The following is a 13,799-nucleotide window of genomic DNA, read 5'->3' as shown; positions in this document are numbered from 1 at the left end:
CTACAGAGCCCATGCACTCTGGAACCTGCACGCCACAACTACAGAGCCCCCATGCCCTGGAGCTTGCACACCACAACTAGAGAAGGGAAAACCTGCATGTGACAACTAGAGAGGAGCGCACACATCACAACGAAAGATCCTGCATTCCTCAACAAAGATCCCACGTGCCACAACTAAGACCAAACACAGCCTAAATAAATAAATAAATAATTTAAAAAATCTTCCAACAAACAAAAGTACAGGACCAGAGAGATTCTTAGGCAAATCCTATCAAGAATTTAGAGAAGAGCTAACACCTATCCTTCTCAAACTCTTCCAAAAAATTTTCAGAATGTGGAACACTCCCAAACTTTTTCTACAAGGACACCATCACCCTGATACCAAAACCAGAGAAAGATGCCACACACATACAAAAAAAAAACACCAAAAAACAAAAAACAACTACAGGTCAATAACAATGACGAACATGGATGCAAAAATCTTCAACAAAATACTAGCAAACAGAACCCACTAACATATTAAAAGGATCATACAGCATGATCAAGTGAGATTTATCTCAGGAATGCAAGAATTCTTCAATATATGCAAATCAATGTGATACACCATGTTAATGAATTAAAAATAAAAACCATATGATCATCTCAAGAAATGCAGAAAAACTTTTAACAAAATTCAACACCCATTTATGATAAAAGCTCTCCAGAAAGTGGGCAGAGAGGGAACTTACCTCAACATACTAAAAGCCATATACCACAAACCCACAGCAAACGTCATTCTCAATGGCAAAAAACTGAAAGCATTTCCTCTAAGATCAGGAATAAGACAAGGATGTCCATTCTCAACAATCTTATTCAGCATAGTTTTCGGAGTCCTAGCCACAGCAGTCAGGGAAGAAAAAGAAATAAAAGGAATACAAATTGGAAAAGAAGAAACAAAACTGTCACTGTCTGCAGATGGCATGATACCACACAAAGAAAATCCTAAAGATGCCACCAGAAAACTACTACAGCTAATCAATGAATCTGGTAAATTTGCAGGATATAAAATTAATGCACAGAAATCTCTTGCATTACTACACACTAACAATGAAAAATCAGAAAGAAAAATTAAGGAAACAATCCCATTTACCATCACAATAAAAAGAGTAAAATACCTAGGAATAAACCTACCTAAGGAGACAAAAGACCTGTATGCAGAAAATTATAAGACACTGATGAAAGAAATTAAAGATGATACAAAAAGATCGAGAGATATACCATGTTCTTGGATTTGAAGAATCAATATTGTGAAAATGATTATACCACCCAAAGCAATGTACAGATTCAATGCAATCCCTATCAAATTACCAATGTCATTCTTTCCAGAATTAGAATAAAAAAATTTACAATTTGTATACAAACACAAATAACCCCAAATAGAGAAAGCAATCTTTTTTTTTTAACTTTTTATTTTAGATAGGAGTATAGCCGATTAACAATTTTGTGATAGTTTCAAGTACACAGCAAAAGAACACAACCATACATATACGTGTATCAATTCTCCCCCAAACTCCCCTTCCATCCAGGCTGCCACATAACATTTGGCAGTTTTCCCTGTGCTATACAGTAGATCCTTGTTGGTCATCCATTTTAAATATGGCGGTGTTTATATGTTGATCCCAAACTCCAAGAGCTATCTTGAGAAAGAAAAATGGAGCTGGAGGACTCAGCCCTCCTGACTTCAGACTATACTACAAAGCTATAGTAATCAAGACAGTATGGTACTGGCACAAAAAAAGAAATATAGATCAATGGTACAGGATAGAAAACACAGAGATAAACCCACACACCTATGGTCACCTAATCTATGACAAAGGAGACAAGAATATGCAATGGAGAAAAGACAGTCTCTTCAATAAGTGGTGCTGGGAAAACTGGACAGCTATATGTAAAAGAATTAAATTAGAACACCACCTAACACTGTACACAAAAATAGACTGAAAATGGATTAAAGACCTAAATGTAAGACCAGACACGATAAAACTCTTAGAGGAAAATGTAGGAGAAACACTCTTTGTCATAAACCACAGCAAGATCTTTTTTGACCCACCTCCTAGAGTAATGAAAATAAAAACAAAAATAAACAGATGAGACCTAATTAAACTTAAAAGCTTTTGCACAGCAAAGGAAACCATAAATAAGACAAAAAGACAACCCTCAGAATGGGAGAAAATATTTGCAAATAAAGCAACAGGCAAATAATTAATCTCAAAAAGATACAAACAGTTCATGTAGCTCAATATCAAAAAAATTTAAAAACCCAATCAAAAAATGGGCAGAAAATCTAAATAGACATTTCTACAAAGAAGACATACAAATGGCCAACAAGCACATGAAAAGGTGTTCAACATCACTAATTATTAGAGAAATGCAGATCAAAACTACAGTGAGGTATTACCTCACACTGGTCAGAATGGCCATCATCAAAAAATCTACAAACCATAAATGCTGGAGAGGGTGTGGAGAAAAGGGAACCTTCTTGCACTGTTGGTGGGAATGTAAATTGATGCAACCACTGTGGAGAACAATATGGAGGTTCCTTAAGAAACTAAAAATAGAAGTACCATATGACCCAGCAATCTCACTCCTGGGCATATTACCCTGAAAAAAACATAGTTCAAAAAGACACATGCACCCCAATGTTCATTGCAGCACTATTTACAGTAGCCAAGTCATGGAAACAACCTATATGTCCAGTGACAGATAAATAGATAAAGAAGAGGTTGTACATATATACGATGGAATATTACTCAGCCATGAAAAGGAAAAAATAGGTCATTTGTAGATATGTGGATGGACCTAGAGTCTGTCACACAGAGTGAAGTAAATCAGAAAGAGAAAACAAATATTGTATATTAACACATATATGTGAAATCTAGAAAAATGGTACAGATGACCTATTTCCAGGGCAGGAATAGAGATGCAGACGTATAGAACGGACATGTGAATACAGTGGGGGAAGGGGAGAGTAAGACGAATTGAGAGATTAAGACTGACATATATACACTACCACGTGTAAAATAGATAGCCAGTAAGAACCTGCTATACAGCACAGGGAGTTCAGCTTGGTGCTCTGTGATGACATAGATGGGTGGAATGGGGGGATGGGATGGAGTTTCAAGAGGGAGGTGATAGAAAAAATAAATTAATAAAATCCATCTTATATTTCATTTTAATTTATTTACTACACATACCTTAATGTATTGTACATTTTATAATGTTATTTCAAATTCATTGAAATAACATGCATGTAGGTTGTGTTGGGTGGTTCTATTTTACAATTTTCTCATCTTTAAGTAGTTTTTCCCAGATTATTGAGTTCTGATTCTTCTTTTTAAGTTAAAGTATAGTTGATTTACAATATTATATTAGTTTCCAGTGTACAGCAAAGTGATTCAATATTTTTATGGATTATACTCCGTTTAACATTATTACAAAATGATGACTATATTTCCCTGATTCTTTTCTCTTTCTCTGAAACAAATCTTTCTATGTTCTTTTTGGAGCCATCTCCAAATTCCAAATAAATAATCTGGTTTTTTTTTTTTTTTTTTTTTGAGTCATCCTTATGGGTGATAAAGCTTTCTGTCAACATTTAGCAATATTACTTCTTGTTGACTTTCGTTATTTTTTCATAGACAACTGGTGAGTTGAACATGTGATCCAGATCATACTTCTCTCACAAAATTGATAAATCTAAAGTCTTTTTGTGATCTTGATGAAATATGCTAAATTTGACACAATCTGACATCTTTTGAGATTTTGGCAAAATATGCTAACTACCGTCGATTTTATACATAGGTGAAGATGACATATTGAACAATAACTCCTTGCTCTCAACTCCCAGAAATAGTTTAGTTGAAGCTTTCATCCAGATCCCTCTAAAAGCAATATAAAGGTACAGGAGCCCCATGTACTGAGAGGTGTGTTTTTGAGACTGGAGGCTTATTGACTTTTCACAGAGAATAGCTCCCCTTCTTTTTTCCTTAATCTTTAAGTCCATAAATTATTTTCTTCCTTCTCTCCTGCTAAAGGAGAGAAAGAAGGAAATTATCCTTCTACAAACTATGTGTCAAAAATAATTACTTTTCACTCTCTGCAATCATATAAGAATATCATACTCACAGTCATAGAAGTTGGAAAAATCCCCCATTCTGATTAAACTGTCATAGATATTCTTTTATATTTCCATTTACATTGTTATAATTTTCAGAACATGTGTGCAAAGGAGCAAGGAAATAGATGGATTATCCTTTATCAGTGAACTACTCTGTTCTGTAAGTTGCTGATGGCAGATTCATAATTATATGACTGAAGGATTAAAGGTTTATAGATATTAGGACCATATGAACAGAAAATAACTGCACTGGTGGCATCAGCTGATGTTCGCTCAGCTTCATGGTAACTGGTTCAGAACCAAACAATCTAGTCAATAAATGTCTGCTTGTTGCCAGTTGCTAAATTAGACAGATTCAATCTTTTAAGCAAAATACAACTAGTCAATAGTATTTAAAAACAGCTTGTCAATTAAAATTAAGTAAAACAAATACTGAAAAGAATAAGTGAAATTTTTGCTATACTGAATTTTCTGGTAAGCTCAATCAAAATATTCTCTCATTTTCTCTTTCATGCCATAAGTGTTTATTGAGAGCTAAACTGTGCTAAACCCACACTCAGTAATGAGCAAGATGGATGAACCCCTGCACATACTTAGGTTTTGTTATAGAATCTGGACAGAGACTGTGGGGTATCACCTGGTGGGGTTTGAAACTAAAGGTTTTACAAAAGAACAATTCTTAAGAAGGGTGATATATAACATATTAAAAAACATCTATAAATATGTTGTCTTGTTAGTCTCAGCTTATATTTGTTGCAACACTTCAACCCTACAGAAAGTACAGTCTCCCAACTAACAGAATCAGCATCACCTTGAAACTAGTTAGAAATACAGATTCTTGAGCCTCACACCAAACCTACTATATCAGAAATTTTGATTTTAATGCAGCTAAAGTTTGAGGAAAAATTAGTGTTTATCCAGGTCACCTGTAGGGCTTACTGCATTATAGTCCATTGGACCTGATTCCAGAGTTTCAAACTCAGTATGTGTGTAGTGGAACTTGATAATTTACATTTTTAATAAGTTTCCAGGTGATGCTGAGTTGATGATCTGAGGACCACACTTGAAGAGCCACTGTATTATTGGATATTCATCCTGCAAGACATTATATGGAAATCATCTGGAAACTTCTAAAAACACCAGTGTTTGGACCCCACCCCAGAATAATTAATCTCTGTAGGTGTAGCCCAGACTTTATATTTAAAAATAAAACAAATTCCATGCAGTTCTGATGTATATCCAGAGTTAAGGAAGCATGCTTTAAGAAAATCACTCCATGTCCCTGTGCTACTCTTCAGCACACAATAGATGCTATTCTTCTGACTAAAAACCATTGGGAATTTGAAGCAGATCTCATTTTAAGCTGTTTCTACATAATGCTCCCCCCACTCAAAGCAATAGTAAAATGAAAAAAAAATCAATGAAACCTATTATCTAGGTCAAAATTATACATTAAAACCCTTGTTTTCTGCAGAATTCAACTTAATAAGCAACTCTCAACTATAATGAAACTTTTTCCAATCAGGACACGTGTGTAAATACAATTCTAACAGTTTCACTTTTTAGGAAGGCATGAATATGCATTGTGGCATAAACCTTAATCACAGTCTTACATCCTGGATTGTAGTGGAATAGAAATGCAAAAATATTTATTTTATTGATGTACTGAAATAAATGATAAGTCCATGCCTGGCACTTAGTCCATTCCTTCCACTAATCAAAATGAAGTTTGTAACCTGTTTTTGGAATGAAAAGCAAATGGCAATTTAACTTTGGGAGTTAATTCTTGCTATGTATGAGAGGCTGTGGCCTCCCTTATCAGAGTCTTCTGTTCTGCAGGGAGCCAGTGGGCTTTGGAGTCTCTTTGTTTATGATCTTATTGCTTTTCCATTAGAATAAGCATCAGGCCTGTAAGTTGCTGTTCCCCAGTTGAGTCTCCTGTGGCTTTAAAGCTTTCCAAATGCCACAAGTTCTCAACACCCTACCTCCCAACTCCCCTGCAGAATTTGTAAGTGACAAGAAGCTGGAAAAATACAGATGGCATAATTATATATTTTGCAGTTGATTAATCACCACAAAATATTAATCACATTTTGTATAACAATACATAATCAAATTCTTTATAGTAGAAATTAAGTTTCTCTCTGATAGAGAATGGATTCCTTTAGGATATTGACAGGGTTTTTCAGCATCTTCTTGGCTCCCATTCCACATCTGCATTTGATTTTCATCTGCTTTAAGGCTTAGTAAAATGCGGCTTAAAGGTTGTTTTATGACTATAAATGTACATGCTAGTAGAAGAATTTGTTGAGAGGGAAGTATTTGCACACGTTAGATACTATATTTTTTTGCAGGCCATAACATGTATCTTTAGTGAAAACCATTGGATTTTATTTTCCTAAAGAGTAAACGAACTGAAATCAAACATAAATTACACATTTATTTTCTTAATAGCTATTGGGATAAATTCTTAATCTTGTAATTAGCTTTATGTTATTATGAGACAAAATCTATGTGTAAGTTTTATATATACATAACATTTTTATACTGTAAGTACCTAATTTCTTGATTATTATAAAAAAATGGTATAGATTGTATGCATCCATTTGTTTATGAATACCGGTACTTATAGTCATTTGTCAAATAGCTATAATGTATACACATCACATATATTATATGAAAGCATATACAAACTTCATGTTGCTACACTCTACTATTTGGAGTCTATAAACTAAAACAGTAATTCCAGTCACTCAAAAATTATTATATACTCTGACATATATACATATATATATATACACATTTCTTTACTATGTATTTAAGATAAATTAAGAAACAAAGATATACATCATCAAGTGTTTCATACATGTGTCATACATCAAGTGTTTCAAGTATTTAACACTTTAACAGGAACACATGAGCATAAGAAACAAAGAAATTTTACAACGCAACATATGAACAATAATATGGTAATTTTATACAGTAATTTAATATTTAACAGTGTGTATGCATATGTGGTGCTATACATATTACACCATGATTACACAAGCTCTACAGCAAGTTCTACTTGGCCTGTAGAGCTCAAGTAGAAATTCACATAATCACATTACTCCAGCCCAATATTGGGACTCATATAGGTATTTATTACAACATATATACAGATATGCACATATTAAAGAAAAATTTTGAAAAGAATATGAATTTAGTTTGGATTATTGAGATTAGAGAGAAGAGCATGCCTGTGTAATTACTGGAAAGGCAAAAATGGTGTGTTAGTTATGATCGGGGAAAATGGTCACCTGGGGAAAGGAAGAAGAGAAAAGAAGATGAAATGCCTGCAGAGAAAGTGAAAAGATAAACCTGACCAGAGTGGAAGAGCTACGTTGAAGAAGGGTTAAAGAACCATGATTGTAATTTTTGCTAATGAAGAAATGACATTTGTGTCTGGTTTTACTTGAAAGGGTTACTAAGGGAAGCCCCTAGAATGGTTAGTACTCCATGATAATTTTCAACACAAGAAATTGAGTCTCATAACAGTGAGTTCCCTATGAAGGGCCACTGGAGAAACTGGCACATCCTCTTACCTGCAGGTTGTTCACATGGCCTCTCAGACTCCAGGAGCCCACAGCCTGTGGCTCCAAGAGGCCATGGCAGATACTTCCCCAGCGCCTCTGCTTGTTGAATGACATGGGCACCTGATGTCCCCCTCATTTCACATGCAGCCAATACAGCTCTGCACACCGAAGGGTAAGCAGTGCAGGCTTGATAGGCTTGCCTTTTGAACAAATAATTTGTCAGTCTGTGTTGGGAACTGGGATGTTACTAGTTCTATGAAGCAGTTTTAGTGCTGTGAAAAGTGGTATACAAATAAAATGATTGATGCCCTGTCAATAGGAACTTCAGGAAGAGGATCAAACACAGGAGTTGCTTATGAAGTAGAGATGGAGGTTGGGGAAAAGGTGTTAGATTTTACTTTTTTATCTATCATACACCCCAAAGCATCATTCCAGCAAGAAAAGAGCCTGGTATCTAAACAAGGCAGAACACAATTTCTTAGCAGTAGACACATCCCAGTGAAAAACACAAAAGGTGGATTTGTAAAAATCCATTCATGAGGATTTTATTGTAAATTTTTTCTATCACTAGAATGCCTTGGCTGGAACACTTACATATCTTCAAGCTTTTTTCCCTCTTGGCCTCTATTTCTCATAGGCTTTAAACTTTCCTTTTAAATAGTCAGATTACCATTCCTAAAGACATTTGGCTGTGAAAAATATTAATAAGATAATTTGTCAAGTTACTCAATACTATAAAGTTAGTATATGCAACAAATTGCTTAAATGGATCTGAAAATTTGCTGCCTATTTAAAAATAATAACTATCTACCTAAATCCCAGAAATAGAATTATATGAGATATATTTGAAAATCAGCAAGGAACATTCTAGATCCCACTCTCAACTTAGCTAACTCCTGAACATCATTCAAGTCTCTGCCAAAACATCAACTTTCCCTATTTTTTTTTTTTTTTCTTAACCCAATACCAAATAAAACCCTTCCCAACCACTGCTACATATTCCTGGAGCATCAGGAAAACTTTCATCCCATCTTATTGGAAATACTTGCTTACTTTTCTCTTTTTCCTTTTAACTGAAAATTCCTAAAAGATAGGAATAGTGTTTTTTTCAAATTAGTACTTACAGCACTGTATCACAGTTTCTGATATAGCATAGATAATCAGTAAATATTTATTAAGATGGTTGGGTGAATTCTCTGAATTTCAATTTCTATATCCAAATTGTCTATTTGACATTATTGCCTGGATGTCTTACAGGCATTTTAAGCTTAACATGCCCCAAACTTATTCCCAATTTCATCTCTTCCCCCAAACCTGTTCTTTTCATAGACTTTAATTCCATCCTTCTAAGGGATCAGACCAAAAATCAGTCATCCTAATTCCTTTCTCTTGTTCCACATTGTACATTTATGCTATGAGCAAATTCCATATGCTGTAACCTCAAGGTATGTCTAGAATATGACCACCTCTCCTAACCTACACTGCTAATATTCTGGTTCAAAGCAATGACACCTATTACCTAGACAATTGTATACTTCCTACTTTGATCTCCTTACTTCCACCAGATCCTGTCACCTTACAGGGTATATTCAATCCCAGAGCCAGAATGATCTTTCTAAAATAGGAGGCAGATTAGTCCACTCCTCTGCTTAAAGCCTCCAATGTACTTCTTATTTTAATCACAGTAAATAGTTTTTCACTTCCTTCAGGGTTCTACTTAAATGTTACTTTCTCCTTAAGATCTTCCTTTCTTAGCATATATAACTCCCTTCCAAATGAAACCCATTCTATCTTCTGTGTCCTATTTTTCTGCATAACATTAATCACCATCTCAAATGCTGTCTATTACTTGTCTCTTTACTTCATGTCTGTCTCCATTTCTGGACTGAAACATTCATAAGGATAGAGGTTTGCCTTTGTGTTTACTCTTATTCCCCAAGCCTAAAAAAAATGCCTGACATATAAAAATGCCTGACATATAATAAATATTTATTGAGGAAATGAATAAATGTATAGGTGGATAAATAAATGCATAGATACATTAATTATCCAACAAATATCAAATGCAGTTATGGGCTAATGCCTCTGGAAACAATAGGTGAAAACAAGAAAATATCACTCTCTGATAGAGCTTAAATTCCAACAGCAGGGGAATTCCCTGGCAGTCAAGTGTTTTAAGACTCAGAGCTTTCACTGCTGTGGGTCTTGGTTTGATCCCTGGTCAGAAAACTAAGATCCCACAAGTTGTGCCATGTGGCCAAAAAAAAAAAAATTCCAACAGGGGAGGGCAAATAATAAATAATTAAACAAGTGAATAAAACAAGTTATTCATAGGTAGTGATAAGCACTAACTATATTATTAAGGGAATAAGCAGAGTAATATAATAGAGGTTAACTTGAATGGGATATTGGCTAATTTATAGAGGGTCATTAGGGAAGTCCTCTTTACAGTGGTGATATTTGATCTCAAAGTAGAAGGAGAGCAGGAAAAACATTCTCAAACAAGAGAAAGACAAAGAGAAGTATGAAGATGCCAAGGAAGGAGAGAGCTAGAAGAGCAAGATGCACAAAATGCTTTGATGTGATAAGAGAGATGTTGCCCTTAAGGGAGTTGACGAACATGGGAGGACAGAGGGGTTTGTTGGACAGTAATATTTGCTTCTTCTTCACTGTTTAACTGCAATGCTTTGTAAACAACTTCAGTTAAAGCATAAAACACATTATATAAGAATTTTGCTTGTTTGTTATTGAACATAAGCCTCTGATAAACAGAGCCCATATCCCCAACTACCAGTATCTATACCAGATACAGAAGGGTCTTACACAAATATCTGTTGAATAAATGTAATGAGCAAAATTTCCAAACCAGGTGAGAACAATATGTATATGAGAGAAGTAACTTTAGATGAGAAAGCAGTTCTGTGCAATGAAATAATACTTTATCAAAAAGGATCAAAACCCTGTGTTCCATGTTGTGTTTTATTAGATAAGAACTGAAACAATCCAATCTAGTTTCATTGTTGCTGTTATTGTTGCTCTCTATTTTGTTTGACAGTTGGTTGTTTGGTGGTAAATTTTGGTTTAAAGGGTGTTGGGAACTGGGGAAAGAGATAATGAAGCAATTCAGCAAAGAATCCATTAACCCAAAGTACAATGTGCTTATGGTTTTAATTACTGCTTCCAGGGTTTTAATAGGAATTTCAATTTAGATTACTGATAAGTAAATCCACTTTTTCTGAATATTAACTACACTTAGTTTGAAATGTTTACAAAAATAGCAAAATAAACACAATAAAATTATAAAACAGATCAGTATTTTGTTAAATTAATTAAACATGGAGGCCATTAAACTTATATGGCTCTAATGCCTTGGTAGCTTGCCTACGCAAACCAAAATCCAAGTCTGTAAATGCCTCAAAAATACAAAATCAAAACTCTAAGGATGACCAATCACAAACAGCAAACTAGGCTTTAAGCTGTAGCCAATCAATAGTTTCCTTACTTGTTTCCACATTTTCTCTAGAAATCTCTCCCTGGCCCCTGTAAGTGGACCATCCTAACCACTTCCAGTTTGGCTTTGCCCGATTCAAATTGTTTTTGACCAAATAAACTCATAAAATTTTATTAGTTTATCTTTTAACAGTTCACATTAAAAAAATACATAAAATCTTACTTAATTAAGATTTTGGCATTTTACTTGGACTGTCTTAGTTAACTCTTATTGTTTTAAGAACATTTAAATAGATTTTTGAATTTTTAAAGGTTAAATATTTTAAAATTTTATTCTCCAATACTTCAATTAGGCTATTAGCTGAGAAATTATCTAATGATTAAAATCAATATTAATTTACATTTAAATATTGAATTACAATAGAGTAAAATTAATGTTGATGTTCAATCAAATAAAAAATTCCTTAAATTTAAAAGTTTGAACAATTAATTTTAAATTATGTAAATATAAACTTAAAATTTAACTAAATTTGATTACATTGATTTAAAATATATCTTACTTGAATGTTAAATTTAATTATTTTTAATTTCAAAAGTATTTGAAAGAGATAACCAGAAATCATCTCACATTAGAAGTTACTAAATTTTGAATGCTAGCTAACGCATTTGGACTAATTTCACTTGGTAGTAGTTTGCACAAAGCTCCAACATAAAAGAGTTTATTCACTCAAAAGAGGAAGTAAATACTCCCAGAAATAATTACTAATATCCCCATATGATTACAACCACAAATTTGAAATTTATTAAATATAAATACAACATTTTTTTTTAATTGGGGTAGAGTTGTTTTACAAAGTTGTGTAAGTTTCTACTGTACAGCAAAGTGAAGTAGAGTTCCCTGTGCTATACAGCAGGTTCTCATTAGTTGTCTATTTTATACATATTAGTGTGTATATGTCAATCCCAATCTGCCAATTCATCCCACACCCCCTTTCCCCCCCTTGGGGTCCATATGTTTGTTCTCTATGTCTGTGTCTCTATTTCTGCCTTGCAAACAGGTTCATCTGTACCATTTTTTCTAAATTCCACATATATGTGTTAATATATGATATTTGTTTTTCTCTTTCTGACTTATTTCACTATGCATCACAGTCACTAGAGCCATCCCCATCCTACAAAAGACCCAATTTCATTCTTTTTTATGACTGAGTAATATTGCATTGTATATATGTACCACAGCTTCTTTATCCATTCATCTGTCAGTGGCCATTTAGGTTGCTTCCATAACTTGGCTTTTGTAAATAGTGCTGCAATGAACATTGGGGTTCATGTGTCTTTTTGAATTATGCTTCTCTCTGGGTATATGCCCAGTAGTGGGATTGCTGGGTCATATGGTAGTTCTATTTTAGTTTTTTAAGGAACCTCCATACTGTTTTCCATGGTAACTGTATCAATTTACAGTCCCACCAACAGGGCAAGAGGGTTCCCTTTTCTCCACACCTTCTCCAGCATTTACTGTTTGTAGATATTTTGATGATGGCCATTCTGACCAGTGTGAGGTGATACCTCACTGTAGTTTTTATTTGCATTTCTCTAATGATTAGTGATGTTGAGCAGCTTTTCATCTGCTTCTTGGCCATCTATATGTCTTCCTTGGAGAAACGTTTATTTAGGTCTTGTGCCCATTTTTTGATTGGGTTGTTTGTTTGTTTTTTTTTCTTTGATATTGAGCTGCATGAGCTGTTTATATATTTTGGAGATTAATCCTTTGTCCACTGATTCATTTGCAAATATTTTCTCCCATTCTGAGGGTTGTCTTTTTGTCTTGTTTATAGTTTTCTTTGCTGTGCAATAGCTGTTAAGTTTCATTAGGTCCCATTTGTTTATTTTTGTTTTTATTTCCATTATTCTAGGCAGTGGGTCTAAAAAGATCTTGCTGTGATTTATGTCTAATGGTATACTTCTTATGTTTTCCTCTAAGAGTTTTAGAGTGCCTGGTTTAGGACTTTAACTTAAGACATTTAGGACTTTAATCCACTTTGAGTTTATTTTTGTGTATGGCATTAGGTGGTGATCTAACTTCATTCTTTTACATATAGCTGTCCAGTTTCCCCAGCACCACTTATTGAAGAGGCTGTCTTTTCTCTATTGTATATTATTGCCTCCTTTGTCATAGATTAGTTGACTATAGGTGCATGGGTTTATCTCTGGGCTTTCTATCCTGTTCCATTGATCTATATTTCTGTTTTTGAGCCAGTACCGTACTCTCTTGATTACTGTAGCTTTGTAGTATAGTCTGAAGTCAAGGAACCTGATTCCTCCAGCTCAGTTTTTTTTCCTCAAGATTGCTTTGGCTATTTTGGGTCTTTTGTGTCTCCATACAAATTTTAAGATTTTTTGTTCTAGTTCTATGAAAAATTCCATTGTTAATTTGATAGGAATTGCATTGAATCTGTAGATTGCTTTGAGTAGTATAGTCATTTTCACAATGTTGATTCTTCCAATCCAAGAACATGGTATATCTCTCCATCTGTTTGTGTCATTTTTTATTTCTTTCATCAGTGTCTTATAGTTTTCTGAGTACAGATCTTTTGCCTCCTTAGGTAGGTTTATTCCTAG

The sequence above is a fragment of the Physeter macrocephalus genome, chromosome 19, assembly GCF_002837175.3.
Source record: "Physeter macrocephalus isolate SW-GA chromosome 19, ASM283717v5, whole genome shotgun sequence".
Taxonomy (NCBI): Eukaryota; Metazoa; Chordata; class Mammalia; order Artiodactyla; family Physeteridae; genus Physeter; species Physeter macrocephalus.
This window is presented reverse-complemented; position numbering follows the sequence as displayed.